A 27,658-nucleotide genomic window follows, 5' to 3' on the forward strand; every position below is an offset into this window, starting at 1 on the left:
AGCTGTTTTAGCTTTATTATTACACACAAACATGTTTTGTTTAACTTTGAGGACCTATTATTGGATGTACAATTATATGAAACGTAAAAAGTACCAGCTGGCCGCTAAAGTTGGAGCACAGACGACAAGATTCTCGCTCGCTTTGGAACAACTTGTCTGTTCTTGCTTTCCTTCGATTGATCCTGCATTGTATAGGTGAGTAAACTTTATTGATTGATGTAATAAGGGTGAATGAAAGATTTTATGTAGATTTTATTTTAAGAACGCATTATTTGTATAGCCGTATCCACGTTTTAGACGAAGTCTCGTACAACACCAGCCAACACAAGCCTCGCAGTCCCGTCAATCCCATGACGGCACAGCGCCCTTTAAGAAAGTTTTAAGGCCCCAGATTACCCTCTAGGTGTTATAGTGCGAAACTCTATGTACATCAGCTCTTCACCCCTGGACATAAACGGAATGCTTACAAAACAAGGCTCCAGAGGCGTTACAGTATATACAACTGCAAATCGCGATCCCAAGAACTGAAGGTAATGCACAAACGACTAATTTCGGCTCCATTATTTCGTGGGCTGAAAATATGCAGGAGCATGGATTGTAGATTTAATTCTCTCATGCCTTTCTTTTTTTTTTTTTTTTTGTTAAACACGATTGAGTCTGGCAGCAATAGCGCTGTTGGACACCAAATGAACGTTATTCTTCCTTTTGTTTTCGCTAGTAAAAAACAAAAAAGAAACAAACGAATGGTAGTTCTTCCTTAGTTTAGGTGTGTGTGGCTTCATAGAATCAATGAGCGATTGGCAAGCTGTAATCTGGAGAACGACGACCAAAACGTGCAATTACCTTCGGCAGAACGTTTTCAGAGTTTAGCATAGTTCCAACGACATATCAACAGAAGAAAGACCATGTTGCTTTCTTCCGCAACCCGTTCAAGTACGGAAATCAATGCAAAGAGATAAACAGAGAGCGCGCCAATTTTACAAACGGTCCCCATCCGCATTCCAGCGTCTGAGTCAATTTGAAATAGCGTTATTCGATGTAAGGAAACCGGGGCGGCCATGTCAACCAGCGGTGCAGCCGGAGAAGTGCCGACAGGCCTGAAAGTACACTGACACGGACGTGCCAGAGGAGGGATGATAAATACAACAACAGGCGGCGAGGGTTGCGCGCGCAAGAAAACGCCGTGTTCTAACAGACAGACGCGCGCGCGCACGCCGAGAAATGAAGTAGTGGCATATGCAGTGCGCGCCCTCCCCTTCCCAAGTGCAGGGTAAAAAGAGGGCCTCCCCTTGGCCCTTCAAGTCGGGTGCTGCAACAAGCAAGCAGCCGCAGGAGCAGCAGAAAAGCAAGCGGCGGGCGCGCCAGAGCCTCGAAAAAGCGGCAGCGCGCGCACAGAGCCGCTCTCCGCGCGCCAAGTGGGCGGGGGCCCCGTGACGCGAGTCCCTCCTTCGCGGCTGCCGCGGCCCCACCGGCAGGCGGTGCTTGGGCCGAGCGCGCCGGCGGGATTTTATTCGCGACCAGGGCGCTGCCGCGGCCGCTTCTCCCGACTCGCGCGGCCGCCTCGCTGGATCCGCCGCTGCCGCTGCCTGCTGCTGCTGCCTCCGTCAAACGCTCGCTCTCCCGTTCCGCCGTGTTACTACTGCTGGCGGTGGTGCGGGACTCGCCTCTCATCTCGCCTTCCCATCCCCTCCGCCGCTGACACCCATCATCGGCATCGATCGCCCGGCGTTCTTCTTGTTCTCCGCTGTCCGCCCCGGACTTTCGCCGGACAGGCCTCCCGTGTCGTCGTGTGCCGCGCGGTGCGCGTCCGGAGACAGCGACGAGCGCATCGTCGGCCCCGACGCTCGCTGTGCCGCGACGCAAGGGAGAAGCGCTGGATACTTCGCCCCAAGGTGGGCACTGCATTGGATATTGATTTGTGATGCTCGGATGTTGTCGCTGTGCTTAGTTTTCGCGCCGCTCGAGGGACAAACGAGGCAAGCACGGGCGTTCATCAACGATGTCTCGTCGGTGCGCGCTTTGTCGTGTCGCCTTGTCTCGTTTGTTCCTCGCTTTTTTTTTTTTTGTCTTCTCTCTCGTCCCCGCCGACGTTGCACCGAGTGCTATAAAGCCGGAAAGTTTGAGATGTGCGCAAGCGCTCACTAACAGCTGTTACAGAGCGCTTGTCATTCTCACCTTTCAAATGCTTCACGATCGATCGATGTAGCTGTAAGTCAAGGTAAGCTTTCCCTTCCGTCTTTATTTTTATTTATTTAATTTTCCTCTTGTTTAAGTCTATTTTGTCCGCAACCTCTTACGTCCCATCCATATAGACAGTGAGCAAAACGGCCTCGCGGCTACCGAAGCCTCTCATCCGCGCTCTCTACTGAAGTTTGGTAGAGGGAGAGCATTCGTTATGAACTCGTACTTGCTCCTCGTTGAACATTTAGGCGCTGTTTCGGCGAGTGTGGTGTATGCGTATACGCTGTTAAGGGGCGAGCGTGTGGAGTACGCAACCATACATCGTAGAAGGCAGCAAGCGTTCAGTTGCTCGGAAAGACAAAAGCTTTGTGTGCTTATAGATGAATAAACGGTTGGGAGTTTTGTTGCTTTAGACACCCCAACGAAGCGCTATAACCTTCCCTGCGAAGCACGACGGTTTCTAATGCTCCTTCGAATTCATGGATTTTTCGAGAACCGAATGCTCACCCAAGATACCACGACACACTTTTGACATTATAAAGCCGACTAACAGCGAATATTCATTTGTTGCGAAGCTGGAATTTCACTTTTTGAAGTTTTTTTTTCTTTTTCTCGTAGCGCAAATAGCACAAGGACGTAGATGAAAAACAAAGACACACACACACGGCCTTGCGCTATTTGCTCTACAAGAAAAAACTGCAAAATGTTACACCAACACGCCCAGATTTCAACACTGATGGAATTTCACATGTGCATGATGACGGCAGGGCCAAAGCACTATTCCCAAGACTATATATACGTGTGCTCTTTAGGAGTCCTTTGATAATGAAGAGATTTTTTCTTCGATGACGTCAATGTCCAGGATGATGCACAGGATGATGCTTGCCTCCGTTGCTTTCTATAGGCATATACTTAGCCGTATCGCAACGCGCCCGTAAGATGTACATGCTAATGCGCATGCTCATGCACGCATAGAGCGCCATGCATGCAAACAGCGCACTCTGCATAGTATAGAAGCTTTTGGTAAAATGATCTCCATTTTGTGGGCAGGCGCTCTGATGTACGACGAAGAGCAGTTTCCGCACCTTCTTGCGTACATACGCTCCAATCCATCAACTTGAACACCCGTCGTCCTACGAGACATTTTAGCCATCATGGGCTCGACGGATAGCTAAGCGCACATAGTGTCCGCGCAGCAATCACTATTTGGTAAAAGCATTTGTACAAGTTCAGGGCTCACTTTTACCCAATTCGCACCGGTCAGTCGGACAGGGATAGCCTTCGTTGCTCAGTCATTACATTTCGGGGCATCGCGGATGATGAGCGAAGCCGAAATCTGTGCCAGTCGCAAATGCCTTTGCTGGATGATAACTGTCTGTTTCAGACCGGTACCTTGGTTGCCATGTCAGCGGCTGTACAGCTGGCCAGTGACTGTTCCCTATACGAGGGAACAGTCATTTGCATACGAAACCAGCTTTGCGAATCGGCGCCCATCTGGGTATATGCGTGTCACCGTCGGTATATCGTAATTTCCATGCCACCTGTACATTGATGATGTATTCTGCTCATGTCAAGGATCCCACATTCTGCGAGGCGAGAACGGTGTAACGGTAATTACAGCTCTTAAGAAATGTAATGAATTCGACCCTCTGCTATAGTGTTACCATGCGGGTGGTGCTTCATTTCCGTTCCCATGCGGCAACGCCTCGTAAAACGTGTGAGCATCAACGGAGACCTCTGTACAAAGCACGACCGTAGGTCGGAACCAGAGGCCAGAATTTACAAAGCTTTTGGTTCGAAAGATCTTTTGCTGGCTGATCGGCCGCCTTCATTAATAGCGCGCTCACTATCGTTATTGGTTCTTTTCTCGAACACGGACTCAGTTTTCCAGCGTGTTTAGCAGCTGTCGCGCACGGGTCTCGCTTTCCTCTTTGGCGTGGTTTCTCTTCAGGAATAACGTGTTTGTTCTGAACTGGGAGCATGGAAACTGACGAGGACGCAAGCGAGGGAGTACTGTATTCGTAGATTGTATGTAGCATGCCCGGCTGCGACAGATATCAGTGATCGGAAAGACGTGACCTGTGTAATCCGTCGACGCGGCAAGAATAAGTAAGAATATAAAGGGTGGAAACAAGCTAAAAACTATGGAATAGGTGACTGACACTGGGTGTTTCATTAATTCAATTTAAGCCTGCCGCGGTAGCTTACTGGCTATGAGGTTGCGCTGCTGAGCTCGAGATCGCGGGTTCAATCCTGGCCGCGGCGGCCGCATTTTTAAGGGGGCGAAATGCAAAAATGCCCGTGTACTTAGAATCCCAGGTATAGTCAAAATTATTCGGGAGTCCCACATTACCGCGTGCCTCATAATGAGAACGTGTTTATGGCACGTAAGACCCCAAAATATTAATATAATGCAACAGAAAAAAATGAAGACAATGTTCTGCGTACATGGTATAGTCATACACAATTACAACGTGAACCTTCACACCCTTCTCCTAAACAAAACAACGCTTCAATCCTTTTTTGCACATTTCAGGACATCTCTACAACATCCTATTTCGTATTGTCAGGGATAACCGGAAATGACATGAATGAGAAATATTCAAGTTGCAACAGACTACCGCGTACTGCACTTCACATGGGATGGAAAAAATTGAATGACTGCTGTTAAATACAAGCAATTCATTCATGGCCTAGTCGCGCTTGTACGCACTTCGCTCTCTCGTGATGCATCCACAGCCTTTATCCGCTGCTCTCTTCCTGCTCCGCACGATAATGTTTAAATCCTGCTGGTATTAGTTAAGATACAGTCATAGAAACCCCTCAGCATGTACCGTTACCACCCTACCGATCCTTGTACCGCCCCTTCCATACGTTAACGATACACATGGGCACGTACCAAGTGCGTATAGGTAGGCAAGGACGGTATAGCAGTTTAGCGATAATGTGGTAACTAAGATCATATAATTGCGGCGTTTAACGTCCGGAAACTGCACATTGTGCTATGAGGGTCGCACCGTATATTGTAGGGCTCCGGATGAAATTGGACCGCGCGGGAATTTTCATACGCGAGCGTTTCTGCATTGCGCCCCCGTCGTAATCGGCCGGTATCGACCCCGTGACTTCGTGCTGAGCAGCGCAGTGCCTTAAACACTGAGCCACGGCGGCGGGTAAAGGTGGCAATGGTTCGCTAATTATTTACATAAAAAACACCTCTTTAGCGAATGATAAAAGGAAACCTGGGTATAGCACACGCCTCTTGCGCAGGGTAATGGCGAGTATATCTATAGCCGATGGAGGCGGCGGCTGTGTTGCCTATTCCACATGGGCGCTCCTGACTCCTTAATGAAGACTATCCCCTTCAGTCACGAATTATGATAGACTTTCGATAAATGTATGAAATTTACAAATATTTATGCCAAGGTACTGCATGCTCCATTGAAAGCAAATCTAGGTAGTGGAAGGACTCCTTGTGCATATTATGATGACTCATTATAATTATAGACTTATAATTATAGTGATCAGTCAGTCATACTACGTTTCTTCATAAAATAAATTTAGTAAACCGCTCGAATTACATACACAATTTAATTATTCGCTGCAAGCATTACTAGAAAGGAAAAAAAAGTTATTTCACAGCTGCTACCAAACCGCTTCACGTCGAACAGCCCATCAAACACGGTAGTGCCTTCACCAAAGCGGTCGTCTATCGTGACACATTGCACTCAGAAATAAAATGGAGGTACATTAGGTAAGCGGAATTTTCAAGTTACTATAAGCTTAATGTTCGCGATCTATTCCTTGACACCACTGCAGAGAAATTGCGAAAATAAGTCGCGTACACAAATGTGTACGCTGTGACTGAAGGGGCTATTGGACTATAGTTGGTCCATCTTGGAAGGCTGAGACAAAATTAACAGCGAGAGAAAAAAAAAAAAAACAACGGGCGAACAGAAATAGAAAGTGCTCTTTTCTGCCTGTTTCTCCTCGTCCGCTGTCTTTTATTGAGCTTAATTTCGTCTCAGCTCCTGCCTCCGTTTATTAATTTTTTTTTAATGCGTATGCATTTTTATGCTTACCCAACGAGGAACGCCGTCCGTCCATCCGTCCGTGCCGTAAGACGATCGCTTTCCAGATACGGCCCGTAGCAGCGAGCGAATTCACCTTCGTGCTGCCTCTCGCTTCGACGCGAAATAAGCGGAGAGAATACAGCGCGCGCAGCTATCAGCAGTCGGCGCTCTCTGCCCTCTTCGCAGATCACTTTCAAGATTCGGCCCGCGCGGCCGTGCCATGCGCAGCCGCCGCCGGAGTACGGTTGATCACGGCTCATGATGGCTCGACGCGGATGGATAAGGCGCTAAAGAGCGATAGCGGCTTATAATGATCGGAACGTGATGAGCGCACCTGGCGCCGCCGCCTGCAGTACTTTGCTTGCGTCATCAATTCACCTTGGACCGCCGTCCGCAGCCGTACGTGTCGCCGCAGTGCTGTCGTTTGTACAGGCCGGATCAAGTTTCATAACATTGATAGTGGCACCGGGCTGCGTGGAAATGATCAAGTGGCACAATGCTTGCGCACACTTAGACAACTCCCAGAAAAGTTCCTGCGTGATTTTTTTTTTTTTTTCGCTCTAAGGGAAAAACTGCTACACTGGTACCGCACGTTCGAAGGTTGTCGATAGTTTGGTCGACGAGGCCGTGCAACTGTGCGCTGCCAATGATTAGTTTTATTAAAAGGAGCGCGAGAGCTTAGAGCATGTTTGAAATGTGGTGCTGGTGCATGAAGGGACAGAAAGAGCGATCGAAAGCGACAGAAAGAGCGAGTTGGTGTTCTCAATGTTGGGGTCCGCTTAGTTTTCTTTACGCCAGAACCACATTTCAAGCATGAACCAACCAACCCAACATCGCATCCTGCTTATAACATGGCATTATGGCCGCGGCTGAGAGCATGCGCCGGACGTTAACCACGAAGGGTCGAAAAGGCTAAATCTATATAGAACGTTTCTCCTCCATGTTTGAACAGCAAAGGTTTAGTGCCTGAAGCGGTTTAATCATATATTGCGAAATTGTCAATACCGTGGGTTGATAAAGGAAAAGAATGTCCTGTTGTCGTGACACATCTATTATTGCTTTATTGTATACATGGTGCTAACATTTGTCGCTGCTGACATTTCCGTCCGAGTAACGATCGCGCACGTCCGATTGTTTGAACCAAGGCAATCTACTATATTGGACACCGCTGTGGCGTTTCTGTGAAGACACGTCCCGTTAAACTTGGGAACGGCCAGTATCATTGAACGATTCAGGTCGCACCTAATTAATGAAGTGTGAGCAGTTTGAGTGGAGATGAGTTCAAGTGAGAGGCTTGATGCAGCGTATGCATTAGTGGCGCCGCTGAACTCCCCTGACGCTGGAATGTTCAAGGCCCATGGGGCGCGATCTTGTACGCGTTCCAAAATGGAACGGAGGCGGTCCGTTCCATCGAGCCGCACACGATTGGTCAATTTGATCGTCAACGTTCAAATTGAGCAATTGTGTGCGGCTCACGGTTCAAATTGACCAATCGTGTGCGGCTCGATGGAACGGACCGCCTCCGTTCCATTTTGGAACGCGGACAAGATCGCGCCCCATATTTCCACGCTTCGATATAAAGACGAATTCGAAGGAGCCGAGTTATATATACGTGTGTCCGGCTGGGCGCCGGAACTCGACGCACAAAAGCTTTTCTTTTTCTTCTTTTTTGTTCACGAGAGCTCCTCTTGCACTGGCAGACTGACTGGTCAGCGTCGGTTCTTCAGCGGCAGTCACATGGAGCGTTGAAACCTAGTTCAGTGTGCTTGCCGCTTTGAGCACAACAATCTCATATTTATGGCGGTGGCACCAAGCGAATATTACGTCGTTAGTATGCATTCACGTAGTTATCCACCCAAAAGTGTTTACCCCATTGTAAACACTCCTTGCGCACGAAGGAGATATGGTCAGTATACGTGCTCCTTCGTGCAGCCATGCACTGTGAGTCCATTGAGAATCCAAAGAAAGTCAGTAAAGTCCAGTGCAAGTCTTGCGTTCTGAAGCTGCATTTATTGGCCGGCACCTGGGGTCGATCGCATGTCCCTGAGTCTATACGCGCATAGGGGCTATCCAACTAGCGCTCTGTGCTTTGCGTAACGTGAAGCGCGAGAAAAAAAAAGAAAAAAAAACATCCCCGTGTGCGCATTGCATTTCGGGAGCAACAGCAAAACACTTCGCTCATGCAGACATAGCTGACGCATTCCAAACGTTGTGAAATCAGAGTGACTGCTATCCGCGCAGTTATGGACGAAGAGATGAATGCTCACCGTGAAGTAGCGGACAGATAAGTACGCGATAGCTCCGCGAACAGAATGGCGGTCGTCGGAGTTCTCACCGGATCCCGACGATTCGACAAGTCTCTCTCGTCACTGCATCGTTATAATGACTACAGCGGAGGCGAACTCTATAGGTATCGGCGTGAGTCACGTGGCCTGCTGCATGCTATGGCATGCGGGAAGTTTATGTTTGCCGTCCCGGCTGTTTACCGCGCAATCGCAATGCTGCCCAGTCACCTTGACGCGCAGATGTATGGGAACCATCACGTAGTGTATGGCTCCCATACCAGATATAGAGAAGCATTTCATGCTTAGGCCTACATCCGTATGTGAGATAGACCGACAGTTTTTGTCAGTTTGCTCCCCTCGTGCGACTACTTATGGGGCTTTGGCTTGCTATGGACCGCTGCAAGAAATACTTAGATTGTATTTTTATGTGGCTTGCTATGCGGGAGCTATTGAAAATATGTTTAGGAAATTATCTTTATTTTCATTCATTCATTCATTCATTCATTCATTCATTCATTCATTCTTTTTTTTTTCTTTAATGAGAGTATATTTGACTAGTTTAAACTGATGCTGCACATTATGTTGATTGCAGTCTTCTGACATATACGGGGTGTTTTACTCTATCGTTAACAGAGTTTTTAGAAATCAGCCCGTGGCATGTAGAAAAATTCTACTCCTTGAGCTAGATTACTCTCATAAGCAGACATTATTGCACAAAAAATGAAAGTGAATATTTTAATTATTAGCGAAGTCTTGCTAATGAACTTCTAGACTAATTACTTTACGCCACATATTGCAATTTACGCATTGTAGCAGGGAACTTTTAAAGTCATTTCCACTTGGAACGAATTTTGAGGATGACACCAGTTTCGAGATACTGGTTCCCAAAGTGTGCGACGAAATGCATTGATGTTCTAACTATCGAGCTTCAATGCATAAAAATGCTTCTTGTTAAAAAAAGTAAGTGGAACAACAGTCAATTTTCGCGGCAAGTTTATCTATGCTTATCTCAAAATTGGTTTCAGTATAAAATTCGTTCCAAGTGCATGTGCCTTGGAACGAATGAAAATGACTGGCTTCATTTCGTGTATTGCCATACGTGCGCTAAAGTAATTAGTTGAAAAATTACTGAATTAAACATTGCTTATAAGCAAATTATGCGTATTAGTTTCCAGTGTAAGTAGTGCACACCTCTTCGAGCATTCCAGCTCAACAAGTACATTTGTTTTAAATGTCACAGGGGATTAAAAAAGGTTAAGTTAATGTTAAAATAACACACCTGATATATCCTGGTCTGTTTTATTCTTTTTAGTTTTGATGCTTAAAGCCAGTACTCTTCAAACGTGCACTATTTTTTCCCCTTAATTGTGAATTTATGTGACTACCTGCATTTTCCTAGCATTGAATCTCACCTCCGCAGCGTTGTAATATTCCCGCGGGGTGCTTTAGTTCGCTTTTATTATTTTATCTGAGCAAAAAAAATAAATAAAAGAAGCTTGCGCTGAGACACGCAAGGCTTAAGTAGAGCGGAGCAACGATCATGTAGTTCTTGTAGTTTTACTAAGTTTTTGCTGTTTTGCTAGGTTTTTGGTGCTCGAAACGGCCGTACGCTTCTCCCATGGACTTAGGAGCTCGGCGTCCTGATGCCTCGGCTTCTCTGTATAGTCAGGGTTTTCGCTCATGTTCCGCATACCGATCCGCCCAATTCGTTCCCTTTCTCGATCGGCGTATTCGGAATCTTCGACTCTGCGCCGTCGCTTGGCTAAGGCTTCCTCGGCTCTCTGTGCAGGATCAGCTCGACGCTGGCGACTGTATTCTTGTTTGGCCAAGCGGCGTGATTCCCGGAAAGCGGCCTCTTCCTCGGGAGTACGGTTCTTCCTCGGTCTCCCCATGGCTGCTACTAATGACCGCACACTAGCAACCCCGCCTTCACACCTGCTACACGGAACGTGTATAGCAGGCGGAGCAGACGCGCTGCGCGCAGTGTCTAGGCGCGCAGTCTTGCTAAGTTATCGCAGAGCTGTTATGGGGTTGCTAGGCAACGCAGTGACGTCATAGCTCGGCAAGGTTTTGCGGCTCGCGGCACACATTACGGCCAGCTTAAACAGCTCCGCTGTTAAAAAAAGGAAAGGAAAAACGCAATATATAGCTGCGTCGCACGGTATATTGGTAGTTCTCAGTCAAACGCATTAAACCAGTGATGCGAACTAATGCGCAGCGTTGCAGCTGTTCAGGAAACTCAAAATAATATGCCACACTCTGTGTTTCGGTATATAGTTGGCGTAAGCTACTGGCGCACATTGGACCTCAAACGGCTTATAATGCACAAAATCAGTCGGCCCACGTGAAAGAGCCCAAGTGCAGAACCTATGAAGAACAGTAAAATGAATGATCAGTCTGTCGGGAGAAAGAGGCAAAAAGGAACATTGGACGTTGTGAATTTCATCATCTTCATTATTATTATTATTATTATTATTATTATTATTATTATTATTATTATTATTATTATTATTATTATTATTATTATTATTATTATTATTAATTTTCCTTAGTCGTCATTGCCCTTCTCTATACCCATAGCTACACCAGCACTGTATACAAATTTAGGAACCTAAAGCGCTGAGTAGTGCTCATTAAAAGGGCTGCAGGAAATGCCGCTTCTTTCTCTCCACAGTCTCTCTCTCTCTCTCCCTTTAATAAACTTGAATTTGTGCACGCCGTTTCGATTCCCTCGTGAACAAATGTTGTTTCGAGAACGGTAGTCGATCGCAGAGATACGATATAGCGGAATGGAAGAACAATACGATCTGCAAACAGGGCCGGTATTTTGTAGCGATGCCTTCTCCGTGCTAATGCCTTTTCGTGCTTTTCGCGCTTGGTCAGCGGTCAGAGCGACGGTCCGCTCACGTTATCGACGGGATCCGCCGGCCATGAGCGGTTGATGATAAGACTAGCATAGAATAAAGCATATCGCATCGCTACAAAATACCGGTCCACGGCATATCTGGGGACGTATTCGGCGACGATCGCCTCGGCGATACTATGGCCCTCGCGTGACGTAGTGCTCAACCAGCCAATCAGCTCATCCGATTTCGCTCAACCAGCCAATCTGTGGGCGCCTGACAGCGACACTGTACGTCGCCGAGGTGATACTATCGCCGAAAATGATCGTCACCGAATACGTCCCCTCTATAGGCACGCGCACTCGATAGACTTGTGTGGGCGGCTTACGAAGCGTGAACTTTGACGACGAATATGTCAAGCGCTATTCCGCGAATTGTACGCTCCAATCAAAATTCGAGTCGAGAGCTGCAGTTCTTCCATATCGTCTGCGGCGCAAGCCAAATACGACGTTCCGCACGCCAGAAGCCCACAGCCACGTATAGTACACGCAAACTGCGCGGGTGAGCTTCGAAAGGTCATTTCATCCAGATGAAGGCATAACTTCCTCCCGGAACACTTCGTCTTATGAAAGCTTCGGGGATCAAGTGTTTACTTGCCAGATTCTGACGTGGTTATTCGTTTCAACAATTCTAGCGCAAGCAGCAGCTTACTCATCTATACGTTAGTGAAAGCGCACGGGCCGCATACGTCACCGCGTCTGTTGGCACGATGTCTCCGGTCTTCAGCAGATGTTTCAATTCCGGTACCGGCTGCATTTCTGCAGCTTGTTCACGCGGCATCATGGCGTCGACAATTCGATGTGCAAGAAGCCAAGAGGGTGTCGTGACCCTAACTCGCTTCCCGTGGTGTATATATATAGTAGGAACTTTTGTCGTTGCTGAAAGCAAGCGGGATGGACAAGCCACACCGCTAGTGCGCACTGATTATTGATGAAGCAAGCTGCAGTGTTTCAGCAGGGCTATAGATGCATGCCAAGTTTCAGTGTAATGCCTCATTTTGTTTAGTTTTTTTTTTTAATTACGCTTCACCGCTTCATCCTTCCTCCGTCGTGTGCGAGGAGGAATATACGGCTCCTAAGGCAAGCATGGCTTTCGCAACTATTATACAGAGAGCCATTCGTTAAATATTTGGGGTATAATTGCATTGCAATATACAAGCTATCAGGAGAGTCTCTACCTGCTTTATACTTTTCTTCTTTAATCTGGGGTAGGGCTCCATAGGGCGCTTAAGTCTCCTGACCACATTTGGTGATTTGGCAATTTCAGGAAAATGTACAGGGTCCAAACGCCTCTTGTCGTGCGACATTGCATTCTTTACATAAGTTGGAGCAACCTGTCAGTAGAAATGTTCTTCTTTCCCTCTCTCGGCAAAGCTGTCGTAGAAAGCGCCGGTGGAATTATAAAAGCCTTACAGACAATGGTATACGGGGTAATCATATTTAAGTTTTACGGCATTTTTTTTTTTTAGGTCGCCTCTTGCTGATAACATAATTCTAGTCCTTGAGCTGGATTATTCAGAGAGGTGGACATTTCTTGCATGATAAATCAAAACACATATTCGACTAAATAACAAAAGTTCACTACTTTACTTACGAATTAATTAATTTACGGCGCAGCTTGCAAAGCGTATCCAATTAGAATGAATTTCTAGAATGACATCAGTTTGGAGATATGCACCATCAAACTCACCGTGAAAATGCATTGAAGCACAAAAGTAACTTGAACGCCCATGTATTTCGTCCCACACTTTCGGAAATAATATCTCATAACTGGTGTCATCCAGGGAATTCCTTTCAAGTGGTATATACGTTTTGCAAACTCGCCGCAAAACGCTGTAAATCCCTAAATAGCAATATGTGCCATAAAGTAATTAATTAGATGTTAATTAGTGAATTTTCGTTGCTTAGTTAAAATGCGTTTTGATTTCTCGTGCTAGTAATGTCCGTCTCTTCCAATAATCCAGCTGAGGGACAAGAATGATGCTATCTAGCACAGGCGATTTTATTACGATAGCAATTATATGGACACTCAAAGCGGATTTCTGCCGTCGCCGTCGCCGTGAGGTTCTTTAAAGATTCTGTAAAACTGAAAAATGATCATCCCGTATATTCTTCTGGACAATCTGGCAGCATATCATGGAATAACCAACTCAATTTGGTTCTCTTCTCTCTCTTGTCAGGGTGTGCTAGCCAGCGTGAAATGCGAGACCATGCTTAGCGTTATGAAAACAAAACAAAAAAAGTAAATATCAAAACTAGAGTCCCGAAACCAACTAATGAGCAGCCAGGTGGATCTACGTGGTGATGCGTGGTGATGCGAAAGTTTTCGATTCCTATAGCCTATATTTGACGCATTTTGCTCGTATTTAGCAAACTCGCGCCACTGATCGGAGGCAGGGAATATTGCTCAACCTGCTTCTAAGTTTTCAAAACGATATCTTTCTCAAGTCGTCATGTTGACCTTGGCAAATGGCTTATAATTATTCGATTGAAAGAACAAAACACGGCGCAAATGATTCTATCATTTCTGAAATGCTAATTGACTGCCGTCGGTACACTCTGCGAACTGAGCCCTACAACGAAAACTTGGCCTTAACACGAAAAAAAGTGACGACATGCGGACGAACAAAAAAAAAGAAAAAAAAAGAGGGGAGGGGGGGAATGGCGCAAAGGGGCTGCAGACGTGTTTGGGAGTTTACAAGTGATTTATTCAGGTGCAGACAGTGAATTCTGCATTACAGCGGAAGTCAATTTTGTAACCTGCGAGTATGATTATAAAACAAAAGCGGTACAAAAAGCGAAAGGGGGAAAAAGGCCGCTTTAACAGCACTGCACATTGCGAACGTATATGTTAGATCAGCATTCTCCGCAAAATGTATTCTGGCTGCTTAACAGTATCCTTCTTTCATCCCTAGTGGACGATAAGCCTTAACTGTACAACAGCCACATAGTTTCAGGGTCAGAACGTCGGTGATTGGTACTTAAAGCGTGTCTTTTAGACGCGCTCCATTTTTGCAACGCTGCGCTGATCATCTATCTAGCTGTCAGGCAGTATGGGTATCAACTTTCGTTACTTCCAAAAGGAAGAGGGACGTATAGGCATGACTTTTTGGATTTCTTTTCGAAAAGGTTAATATTTAGGAGAGACAAATAGAGAAAATGATGCCAGGCTTGCTGCTTCAATTGCCACAAGCGCGCCTTCAGAGTGAAAAGCGACGACACTTGCCAGTAATGTATAGAGAATTAAGAAAAAAAGCGAGAATATGGAGTGCGGCTGGTAACAAATGGTGTTTTTAATTGCGCCCACGCGCGAACACGTGTGGCGTATAGTTTGTCGAAAATAACGAAACCGGCAACGGTTGTCGACGCTCTAACAAGTGCGTGGGAGTCGTAGGAAGCATTTCCTTGGCCCTCTCTTCTTCTGCCGAGTTTCCGTAACTCGAAGCGATGTTCGCGACACACCGTCAGTGATCAACGAGCTCACTTCCTCTCTCTCATCTTTTTTACTCTTAAATATAGTTTTTCATCCATCGGCCGTGCAACGTGCTCCCCTCTACCACTGAGATGCATCAACGAGTGATGGCTTTCATATTCAATTATGGAATAGTGCGCATAAAACATCGCAGTACATCACGAAGGGCTGGAGCGCAGAAAAAAGGCTAACAAAGATGTTGTAAAGCCTTTGAAAAAATTATGCAATCGTGTTCTTGCTTTAAAAAAAAAATATATATATATATATATATATATATATATATATATATATATATATACTAGGTGTTTCAGCGTACATATTCAAACATTTTTTAAAGGTTGCCTGTGGCAGATAGCACAATTCTAGTTCGTGGGCTGGTCTACTCGAAGAGGCGGACATTACTTGCACAACAAATTGAAATGCATAATCGGCTAATTAACAAAAATTAACTAATTAAGTTTTTAACTGATTACCTTATGGCCGATACTGCAATTTACAAATTCTAGCCGTGGAGTTCGCAAGGCGGATCCACTTGAAACGAATTCTAAGGATGACACTAGTTTCGAGATATTAATTCCCCAACTTTGCAGAGCAATTCATCGGCGTTCCAGTTACGTTTGTGCTTCAATGCATAAAACGACGTTTTGTGAAGAAAGTAAATGATCAGCACTGCTCGGAAAGTAGCCAATCATTCATGTACCCTGCGCGTGAATGACAAGACGCGTAACAGAAGCCGTGAACTTAAGATTCCAATAGCTTGGCGAAGCGTTTGTTTCTACCGATAAAGACACGTTTACTTTCCTTGTTTTATATATATATATATATATATATATATATATATATATATATATATATATATATATATAAACTAGAGTCCGAAAGTATATATATATATATATATATATATATATATATACTTTCCGCGTGCGGCACAAATGTCGCTACAGGTCGTGTCCTTCCGCTGAGTCCTCTTTCTTTTGTCGTTTCCGCGACGCGATAGGATGGCATCCGCCTCCAGGCATGAGAGCAGATTGAACATTACTCTCAAGGCATGCGCGCGGTGGCTCTCACTGCGCGTTCGTTAAACTGTGCATTGAGCAGCCATCGGCATGTCTGCAGGCAAGGTCTGTTCGTTTGAGAACCAGCGGGCTTGCGGCAGTAGTCAAGGCACACCATCAGTTAATGCCCTGCTTAGCATTGAGTATATACTACGGAGCAAGGAGAAAGGACGCTTGAGAAGTACCCGCTTAGTGCGTGTCCCGCACCACTGTCTTCCCTGTTGCTCTTAGCGTTTAAAAGTTTGTAACTACCTCTGAAAGGCAAAAGTTTTTTAACAATGTACCGAACGCGCCGCAAACAACGTATGCGAATACTAAAAGTGTGTATGAAAGACGTGCATGAAGAACGTTACAAGGGAAGCGTCTGAAACAACATGGCCCTGGAAGATCCTTTTGTAGTGAAAAAATAAAGGGGGGAGAAAAAAAAACCCTAAGGAAATCGCACTGACTTTAGCGATTCTTCTCGCTGTGAACTCACACAGCCCGGAACTAATGTCGCATGCAGGAAAATTCGGGTAAGAAATATTTCTCGTTGTAATGAAATGGCTTGCGTGTTAGCCCCCTATTGTTTTGAGCATACAGTTGCCAGCTTTAGACTACAAACTCACGTTGCACCCTCCGTCCATTAGGCGCCGCTGCAGTGACCGAAGTCAGTATATAACGGCAGCGTGCGCGCGCGCTTCGTTACTTCCGACGGAATTTCGGTGCCCGCGTAAACCACGCGATGAAGCAAGCCTCTTTCCGCAGCGCTTTAAACGTGGCAATACCACCCGTTAGCGCGGCTGCGCCGTTCTGACGTTCATACACATTGTTTTCAGGCCGATGAAAGCTGCATGCGTGCCGATGAAGTTGGGCATGAGCCGCTGTCTCTCCGGTCGGGCTCCGAATGGGGCACCGCTTATTGCTCATTGTCGCGTGGGCTGCGTGGGCGCAACGAACCGCCCTCCGGTCGCAACAGCTGCGCGTTGGTAGCCGCGCTCTGTCAGTCGCCTATCCACGTGTGCGCGCCCTCGGCGCGAGGCAACGTGCGCTCCCACGTGGCTACACATTTATACACTGCCCTTAACGCTTAGTACTGTCGCAGTGAAGACGGACGCCGAACTTCGTTTACCTGTTGAATTTCAAAGAAAACAAAAACAAACAATGTTATTGCACCTTCGTGTCTTCGCATTATAGGGTGACGGGAAGCTAAGCTCTCCCACTGGGTGTAAACCGGACAAAACTTGCCGAGTATGAGCATAGAGGACGGCCGAACATTTCTATGTTGTGGCAAGAAAGTTTGCATTTGCAAAGTTCAAATGATAGGATGTAATAAATATCCGGTTCACGCACCCGAGAGAGAGAGAGAGAGACTGGATGCACAGAAAGACAGGGAAGTTAACCAGCGTTAGTTACGGTTGGCTACCTAATGCACGCATAGGCATAGGGGCTAAAATTTACAAGATATGTAGCGTTAAGCGCGTGTGCGTCGATATATGTCTGCATCAACACGCAGAAGTCTCATTTCATGCCACAGCAGAAAGTTTCGATACTATTTTTGTCATAAGCAAGTCCTTCGCGCACAGTCTTGCTGAGAAAAAAGGATAAAATGATCACACGCGCGTTTATCGAAATGTGCACAATCAAAGCGACGCCGGAGCTTCAAAAGCCCGATGAATTAAGCTATAGAGCAAGAAGTCGAGTAATATGTGATGAGACGTAGGCATAGAGTTTCCATCCCACTTGTCTAATGCGGTTGAACTGTGCGCTCCAGCATGGGGTCGCTCCGCCATAGAGCACCTGTAAGGGCTCACGATAGCATCCTGCAGCGCGTGGAGCTCAGCCCGGTCCATGCGGCAGTAGATCTTCAATAGGGGGCTGCGTCGTGCCCTCGCTGTTTTTATTGCAATAGCAATTATATGGACACTCCAAGCGCATTCCTGCCGTCGGCGTCGTCGTCGTCGCCGCCGCCGCCGCCGTGAGGTTCCCTATAAAGTCCAACGACGATAAAATCGTCGCCGAGTGCCGTTCGCTGTAGGTGTGAGTGAAAGCGTACGAGGGTGATCCGGCAATCGCTGCTCAATGTAGCGCACGCGAGGGAGGAAGGCAGGCCGGAAGCGCGCGGTCCTTCGCGCGCGAGGCACGGGGGCGAGGCGACGGAGAGGGAGGGGCGCATTCCGCCCCGTCGGCTGCTGCTTACAGCACGGCCAGGAGGGTGCCGTATCTTGAAAGCGATCTGCGATGTGGGAGAAGTGCGCGCCCGCGCGGGCCTCAACTTCAAAGGGGTCTGCGATGGGGACAAAGTGCATGCGCCAAGTGCCGGTAGCTGCGTAGACGCTGTGCTTTCGACGTTTAGTTCGCGTTGAAGCCAGACGAGAAACAGCGCAAAGGTCAATTTGCCCGCTGCTGCTGGCGCGCTTTCTCACTCCGGCGTTTTCACAGCGAGTTTCCGCGGTCATCAAGCGAGATGTGTTCATGTTTACCTGTGTGCGCGTCACCCCGTGCTTGTCTATTTAGTTACTAAGCGAATGTCTACAACTTTATACGGCCCACTAAACTATTATCCTTGCTTCGTATAGCTCTCTACTAATTTGCTATCGTAATCGATGCTTCGCCTTTCGGGCGAAACTGCGACGCTTAGTATACATCGCCATGCGAGTCCGACAGAAACCTATGGATGAACCTCGTCGTCTGAATTATGCCGTGCATCTCATGTCCACACTGCGGGGTATCCAACATGGCAGCAGTAATGCCGAGAGCATTGCTTCTCCTTGTCACCCGGAATAGACCCCGCTTGACTCTCCCTGTATAGACGTGATCGTTACGAGCGTGTTGTAAATTTGGGATTACTAAGTCGAAAAACGACTAAAGTTGTTCGAAAGTAAATAAATTAGATTTGAGTCCTCCGCTCGTTTGCTGGGTGCCGATGATACGGCGACCAGCAGACGTAGAGTATTTCAAGCCTTCAATGCTCGTAATTGTCACAACCGTTTTTTTTTTTACTACAGGTTATTACGGGTTATTCAATCGACTGGCTTTACAACAGGTTAATAAATCGGCTGACCTCGGTGACCGACTCACTGTAGGCGCAATAGACGACGGGTCCACGTGCTCGCGCTGCTAGTGCCTCGCTCCCTCTTTTTTTTTTTTCCTTCTTTCATTTCGTCCCTTAACCCCCTTCCTTCGCCAGTGTAGGATAGCAAACTGGACGCTCGCCTGCATGGCTGACCTCCTCACATTTCCCTTCTCCTTTTCCTCCTCCATCTTCTATTTGACACAGCTGTGACACAGCTCTTCTATGCATCGCAGGCAAGCTGAATGCATGCGCGAAAAAAAACAGCAAACCCTCCCCCCCCCCCCCTCCCCCCCCCGAATACCGACATTCTGCTCGGCACGCATTAGTCTCTTTTACTTTGCTTTGCTCAGCATATGAGCTTGCCAACAAAAGCTGCGTGGGCGTTGCGAAAATGCCCTTCGGTCTGTCCGGGAGCCTGCAGCAGCACTTGCTAAAAAGCACTATGCACGTATAGCGGCAAGGCGCGCCTTTTTGTATCCGCGCGAAATAGTCGAGAGAGGACGTTTCCCCGTGCCCTACAGTGTAATTTTTTTTTTTTAATGTATAGGCGGCAAATGTAAGTCACACTCTCTCCCTTACATCTTTTCGCGCGTATACGATTTTTCGCGAACAGGGGCGCGCTAACTACAATCTGCGCTTTCTCGCTCTTCGACGGCAGGTTTCTCCCTCTCCCTTCCATCTTGGATTTCCGCTGCGCCGACGTCAAGCGACGGATGCGGACATAGGCATTTTGTGCTGGCAGTTCTTCCCGCTGCTGAGCTTGATAGAGACGGATGAGGACGGATGCCCCGCGGGTTTGGCAAATGCGATCAACAGAAGAAAGCGCAGATTCCAGAGACGTCACTTTCGTGTCATAGTGCCACGAAAATGGCAGCTTCACAAAGGCGCCGCACTGTCGTCTCTCGCGGTGGCAAGCGATGAGAATCTCGGAGAGGTCCAAAAGTGAAGAACTTTATAAAGTAAACAAACGAACGGACAAACAAGTTTGCAAAAAAAAAAGAAAAAAAAAAGAAAATACAATTTCGTTAAGACTCCTCCGTTTCGGAACGTCCTTTTCTTTTTTTGTCTTTTGTTACTTTTTGTCTACCTATGATTTTGAGATAACCGGCCCCTATGTTCGTCCGCGGAGAGCATGAGGCGAGTAATGATAACGAAAATGTGCCACTTGAAAGCTAGATAAGTATTTTCTCAATGGGAAGAATTCGGAACTGAAAAGAGCAAATGTAACCCATTAATTTTCTTTTTTTTTATTTTTTTAACCACGCACGATCGCATCGGTGCCATTGTTTGAAAACTGGTAATGAGTTGTTCTGGTTCTGCCCGTCTGTTCTCTCCGGCAGCCTGCTTGGTCACATTAATAAAATTTTGAAGCGGTGGAAGCTCGGAAAAACTTTTGGTATGTGGCAATATAGTGCTAACGAGTTGTTTAAGTTCGTGTTTTTTCAAAATATAGAAAGCTATAAACTACGAAAATGGCCGAAACATACAAAGAAAGCTATTCACTCGAATACGCGCACATTTAAATTTTACCTATAAACGAATTTCAAGTGTCGCAACAAATTGGACTCGCATGCGGGCTTTTGCATTGAGCTTCGGCACTTGATGCCTGAACTGCTGAGCAGTCGCCGAGGGGGCCTGCAAGACATGCGAGACGACCACGTCCTTTTGTGAGATAGACTCGCGTCTTCATTCTCGCTTCCTGTAAAATTAAGTGCTTAGGTGCTGATGCCATTACCGATAGAAAAGTTACGAAGTCATCATGCGTGTTCCGAAATATTCACATCCGGGACGACTCGAAGATGTGCACGGCATGAATCGGTATAAAACCGTTTTGAAATAAATTGAATTCTTCCGCGGGATTTTTCTTTCAAACAATGCAAACTGAAACTACATTTTTTTTTGCCAAATGGCCATATTTATAATGCCTAAGATTTTCTTATAGCGCCTGCAGACGTTCGGGCATTACTCATTTTTTACAGATCGGTAAGCGACATGCTCAAAATATAGAACGTTACTTCTACGAGTAAGTATGCTTCTATAGGGGCAGTTCTATTGGCAAATACAATAACGTATACATAGTCAGAAGGAATGGAGAGATCGTTCTGTCCACCTTCGATGCATTATGCGACTATTTAATTTCATTTATAAGAGCAGCGATCGTTTGTTGAAGCAAAGTCGTGCAGGCGTGATAGAAAGAAACTATAATATCCCGATGATGAGTTAATCGCGGCCGGGTCGACCTTACTTTCCCGGGAATAAGATACCCTAACAGTCACGTGCTTTAAGTAACTTGAGCCGAACGGTTTGAAATTAGATGACATTTCATTAGGACATTTTTCGTAACTGCCTATATGCTTACTTGGGCCATAATTTCTTTTCTACCGCCGTCAGACTGAACTAAAGAAAAAAAAAATCTGCACTAAGATTTGCCCTTTTCGAAACACAACGATCGTTTCATGCTCTAGAACGCGCAAGGAAGAAACACGGGATATCTGCCCATGACTGTGAATGGCTGCGCGAATGTAACTCTATCGATAAATCAATCAGTCACTCGATCAATCAATGTATCGGCCAATCGATGGGTTACCGCAAATGTTATGATCTCTCAGCTGCATGATACGAAACCCGCTGATGGATGTGCGCACAAATACGCTAAAGCGTATAGCCTGACGTCAGCCATCACATCTTCAGTCTAGTGCAGTCCACACTGTAATGTCATTCTCGCCTCGCCACATTTCTCCTATATATAGGATAACAAAATTATTTCCTCTCTTCGGGGCCGCAAAAGTACGCGGCGGCTCATGCGTGGCGGACCATCCACGCGGGTTGCGACGCAAACAGCGTCGAGCCGCGCGGTCCCTCTGATCGCCGGTGCCGAAAAACCGGCCGTGAGTCGTCCGACTTCGGCGAGGTACGGAAAGGGACCGCGATTCATCACTTGCTCGCCGGGTGAACGCGCTATCGCCGCCGAATGAGACAGCGCTCTCGCGAGCTTCGTGAGGAGAGCGGCACTGAGCTGCATGGCGCGCAAGTTATACTTCGAGCTTTTGATTATCTAGGTGCGCTCAGTACTGCAACTCGTAAGTTTTTATCTGCGACCGAATATGCGATTTCTTACAGTTCTTACTGATCATGTCTGGTCGTATACCTTCTCGCGACTTTATATAAATAGGATAGAAGGCTCGCGCCTGCATATAGGAAGAGGCAAACAGCGGCTGTGCGGTTAACTACAAAATGTCTGTCTGCCGTGATCAGGCTATGTTGGTAATCTCTTGTGAAGAAGAAAAGCACAGCACATTAGCGCACGGATCAGTGACAAAAGAAAAGGGACCAAAGCACTTGTGTCTGTCCCTTATAGCAGTCCTCCGTCCTCTGGTGCGCGGTTCTTTATACAGTAACTACAAGAAGCAATCCGATCTCTGCATGATTACCGATTGTTGCTGATTTTGGCAGATGTTAATTTAAAATAAAATGTACATTGTAGGCTTAAACTGCATCCAGGCAACTCTGTCATTACTGACATCGTATATATATATATATATATATATATATATATATATATATATATATACGATGTAGATTGATGCAATACCAAGCTTTATATTGCTTCGCAGCCGCCTAAAGAGAAGTTGCATTTACAAGTTCCTAAATGACGCGAGCACTATACGTCAATCGAATTGGCGCGAACGCCACCAAGTTCTGAGAATAACACCTCTTCCAACAATGCATGTGCCATTAGTCGCCAGGGCCTAGCGTTCTTGCGCTCATCAAATAATGAATTCGGCCGAACGAAGCAAGCCTGTCATGTCTTGACAAATGCAAATGTAACATCTGCAAAGGTCGTCACGAAGAATGTCTTCCGAAGAAGCGCCGCACACTTCCTGGGAATGCCATTTAGAGCTACGCAGCACTTCCCGCATAATTCCTTCCGCCAGTGTGCACGCCGCTAGGTTGTTTAGCGTGTACTTGAAGTACACCATCTCGAGAATGTTCACTCGGTGATCTTGTTTCAATTGCTGTCGAGATGCTTTCAAGCACACAGTAACACTGGTAAGAGCGAGGTGCAACATCATTTCATGCATGCAAGCATCTGTATGCTAACGCGACCTGTTTATTCTGTTTGAGTGCGGTGTAAATCTCTTTTTCATTTTGCTTCGGTTCCTTTTCCTTTCCCTCGCTCCTTCTCTCCGGCGAAATGTGGGGAGGAGGTGAGGAAATGTTAGCAGCATGCAATGAAAACGCACTTATTTCTTAAGTTGGTAGGTATCAATTATACAAGCAGTGCGCAAGCGGACCATCAACGATTAACGAAGAATACGGGAGGAACGCTGCGTCCGCCGTTCTTACTTAGTCGTTCGGATCCGTTTTGCCGCGGCTAACAATCTGGTCGGTTTTCACGCTACGTGCGGAGCGGGCATCAATCTTCGCACGTAATGGCTGTGTACATGCAGATAAGCCGGTGTCACTGGAGCCGAGTGCCCAATTTCGGCGCAAGGTTATGTTGCCGCGGTTATCTATGACGTGTACAAAAGCGGGATAAACCGCAGTTAGGCGACAAAGGCTTGGCTTGCCCTTCTTTGGCGGCGTGTTCTTTCTCTGTCTTCCCCATTTTCGCGCGTTTGAATTGGATTCCGGGGTTTTACGTGCCAAAACCACGATTTGATTATGAGGCACGCCGTATAGTGGGGACTCCGGTTTAATTTTGACCACTAGGGGATCTTTAACGTACCCTCAATTCACGGGACACGGGGCGTTCTTGTATTTCGCCCTTCATCGAAATGCGGCCGCAGCGACCGGGATTCGATCCCGCGACCTCTTGCTTAACAGCTGAACGCCATAGCCGTCGGTAAACCACCGCGGCGGGTATTTTCGCGCGTTTCTACAGCTGTTCGCAGAAGTTGGTACTCCTGCCCACGGCTCCTCGGTACCCTTACTCTCTATTAATAATAATAAATTAATGGTCTAGCGCAATAGTACTTTTCCAGCATGCGAATGCCCTTGTACTTTGAAGACATAAGTGATTGTTAAACGGAACTGTTGATCTTATTTACCGGATGTATAAACACACTGGCGCCTGTGTTTTTTTTTTTTTTTTCGTTTTCATTCACTGTCTCTTTCTTTCCATGCGCACAAACCAGCCTTCGGGATTTTTTTTCGTGCAGATGATGCTTTAACTGCGAGACTGTTCGAAAATATCATATTCTCTAATGATTGATCTCATGTCTCATTCCTTTCTCGTGCATCGCGGCTAGTAATATACACTATAGTATAGAGCATATACGATGGAATTTTCGTACCATTATAGGCGTGCGTTTCTCTTGTAGTACCATCACGGTGAACCGGCGATGTCACGTTGAGGCAAAAATACAAGCGCACAATTAACGAAAAAATTTGTTTATAGTTTTTAAAAAATGGCGAAGCGAAAATTCCATTTGCACATGCTGTCGTGTGCGGCGTTCCACATCGCTCCCCGAAATTCCCATCCGTCATACGCACTAATGAGTTGATGACAAAGTACCGCCCACGCGCGCGCTACAGGCGACATGCTGATCGGCAGGCGCAATGAAGAGCGTTTTGATTTTGAGCGCTTATTTTTCGCACTTCGGGAATACGCAGCTCAGAGAACTATACCCAATGTATTGCTCAGAAATGAGGAAAAGTCGGCCTAAGCCAGGGTAATTTTCTGTGAGCAGATGGTGAAGGGGACAGCCGGAACGGCCCACAAATACAACCAGATCGACCATTCTTTACGGCTGCTTTGTGCAACTACGTTTGTTCCCTCTTCGCCTTCTCCGATTGCAGAGTATCTGGCAAGATGAATGTGCCTCAGCCGACCTCTCTGCCTTTCTTATCATTAAACTTTACGCTCTCGCAGCGACTGAGTTTTAACTTGAGGCGGGCGCGCGCACGCAGTCAAATGCAGTTTGCGCGGGAACCTGTACAGTACGTGGCAGAAGACAGTCATTCGACGTTGCGGGGGCTCATAAGCCCAAATTTCCCCCAGTTGTCACCTGACATTCAGAAACGTATGGTACCTGCAAACTCTGGTTCTGAATGTCAGGTGCGTGAGCGTGCATGTACGTGCGTTTGTGCGTGTGTGTGTGTGTGTGTGTGTGTGTGTGTGTGTGTGTGTGTGTGTGTGTGTGTGTGTGTGCGTGCGTGCGTGCGTGCGTGTGTGTGTGTGTGTGTGTGCGTGCGTGTGTGTGTGTGTGTGTGTGTGTGTGTGTGTGTGTGTGTGTGTGTGTGTGTGTGTGTGTGTGTGTGTGTGTGTGTGTGTGTGTGTGTGTGTGTGTGTGTGTGTGTGTGTGTGTGTGTGTGTGTGTCAAATAAATAAGTGTGAGGTGCCAGCTGGCCCCAAACCTGCACCATATATACTAAGTTGTTGTTTTCTGTTCTTGTTTTCGCTCATGTTTTCTTTTCAACGAAGGCCAGCGTGAGTATACAGGATCTTTTCTCCGTGCGAGCTTGCCATGCAGCGTCGGTAGGACACTTTTATAAGAGAAGGCGATAATTGAGCGACACATTGTGCATGTGTTTGCAACAATGAGCTATAGGCGAACACTTGTTTGCGTCAGCGTCATGCTTTAATTCCCGCTGTTCATTTATATTTATCATATATATGCACCTTTTTTCTTCATCCCGAGTTGTAACCACACTCGCAAGCAATATCACACCGTGTAGCAGTTACGTTCTTTACAAAACATCGTTTTATGCATTGAAGCACAAAATTAACTGGAACGCCGATGCATTTCTCCGCAAAGTTCGGGAATTCGGGAATCTCGAAACTGGAGTGATCTTTAGAATTCGTTCGAAGTGGATCCGCCTTCCGAACTTCACGGCTAGAATTTCTAAATTGCAATATATTGTTAATTATTCGATTATGCATTTCAACTTTCCGTGCAAGTAATGTCCGCCTCTTCGAGTAGACCAGATCATGAGCTAGAGTTGTGCTATCTGGCACTGGCAAGCTTTAAAAATGTCTGAGTGTTCGCTGAAACACCCTCTATATGTAATAACGCGAAGTGCTGTTCTCAGATAAATATTCAGATGGTCCTGTATATGTCCACGCGTCTACGCGTGCACGACAGCTCTATGCTTAAAGCTTTCCAAGAAATTAAAATCCACACCACAGACTGAGCTGCGATTTCAAACAAAGGCTTCTCTGGGATCCGACGACTGATTGAGGTCTCGTTCACGCAGCCGTTTTTAGTCCTGTCACGCGATCATCAAGAACGATCATCTTGACACGCCAAAATCTTTTATGGCATGACGTCAATGTGATGGCGTTATTGTGTAACGCTATCAAATATGATGGCGTGGGATAAGAAGAGAACATTACAAAAAAAAATATGAACATGTTCTCGAGATGCAGCGTTCAAACCGGAAACGTCGACGGCCGCACGGCCTGTACTACAGCGTTAAGCGGCTCATTCTTGGCATTGTTAGAAATGGGCGTGTTTAGCTTTGTTTTAGTCAACCACATAACCAATATTGGAAATTTTAACATAGCGGAGGCCCATATCGAAATATGGAGGCGTGTACGCGAACAGCTGACACTGTACTTAAACCAAGCTCGCATAGCTTTTAGTGAAATTACCAGGTGTATTCCGCATACCTGCTAATGTAAACGTGTCCACAGCAATATGGTAATCATCACGAATTATATTTCTGAGATATTTTTTTCTGAAACGCAAGATTGTTCTTAAGATATTTATGAGTCATCACGGCGTCAAATAAATGTCCCCACAAACGACGCCGTTCTCGGGTGGATCTCCAGATGTTCCTCTACACACGTCTGTGTGTATACGCCATCTTTTACGCTAAATCTCTCCAATGTTTGCGATTGTGAATGTCTGGTATATTTTAAGGTAAGCTACTGCCGACATGTATCACCGTGCAAATCGGCATTATGCCAGTTGGGTAATTTAGGCACTTGTCACTCTCGACTGCTGGCGACTGACGTGCACCGGATACTATTCTCGTAGGTTATGAGCCATTTGTGAAAGTCCCGCGATTGGTTGAACGTTCAACACGGTTTTGTGCCATCGCCGGGCGACGTCAATGAAAAAAGAAAAATATTGTTCACCGTCTTCAGGTTTCCAACTGCCTGCCTTTATGAATATCCACCAGAAAACTATACACTCTTGCTTGAGAGAAAAAAAAATAGATAGTGATGCTTGCTGGACAGGTGAAAAGAAACGCCGGTGTCAACAAGACCTAATGCTACGAGTTCATCGGTACCAGCCATGCGCTCGGATGAGCCACTGGCGAAACGTGCGACACCCATTGGAAAAGGGAGTGTCCCGAAGGCGAAGACGATGCGTTTGATGAGGAGACTAAATTATTATTAAGTTCATTCTTAGTAAGTAAAACGGCGCCTGTGACAACCGAAGCAGTATCCAAAGCACCCTCTGACCCTGTCCCAACTCAACCACCAAGGAGGAAGAAATCCGGCTACAGTTACAGCTCGGGATACACGAAATAGTATTCATCTGGTATTGAAATAGCGTGTGAGATGCGTGCAACTTCGTCTTCTTATGTTTCCCTTAAACAGAAACTAAAGGGAAACTGACATCAGTCTATCGACAACCAGATCGCTCTTTCTGAGCTGAGGATTTTTTCGGGATTAGAAAAG

General features: G+C 46.4%; 1 protein-coding gene across 1 annotated transcript in view; it reads left to right on the forward strand.

Moving 5' to 3' along the window:
* Positions 1 to 1,505: 1,505 nt before the first annotated feature.
* Positions 1,506 to 27,658, forward strand: part of LOC119436774 (LIM/homeobox protein Lhx9) — a 53,373-nt gene continuing 27,220 nt past the window's right edge. The window contains exon 1 of the mRNA XM_037703764.2: positions 1,506 to 1,892. The gene's annotated coding sequence lies outside the window, so the exon portion shown is untranslated. The remainder of the gene's footprint in view (positions 1,893 to 27,658) is intronic.

Source organism: Dermacentor silvarum, chromosome 1 (genome assembly GCF_013339745.2).
Source record: "Dermacentor silvarum isolate Dsil-2018 chromosome 1, BIME_Dsil_1.4, whole genome shotgun sequence".
Lineage (NCBI taxonomy): Eukaryota > Metazoa > Arthropoda > Arachnida > Ixodida > Ixodidae > Dermacentor > Dermacentor silvarum.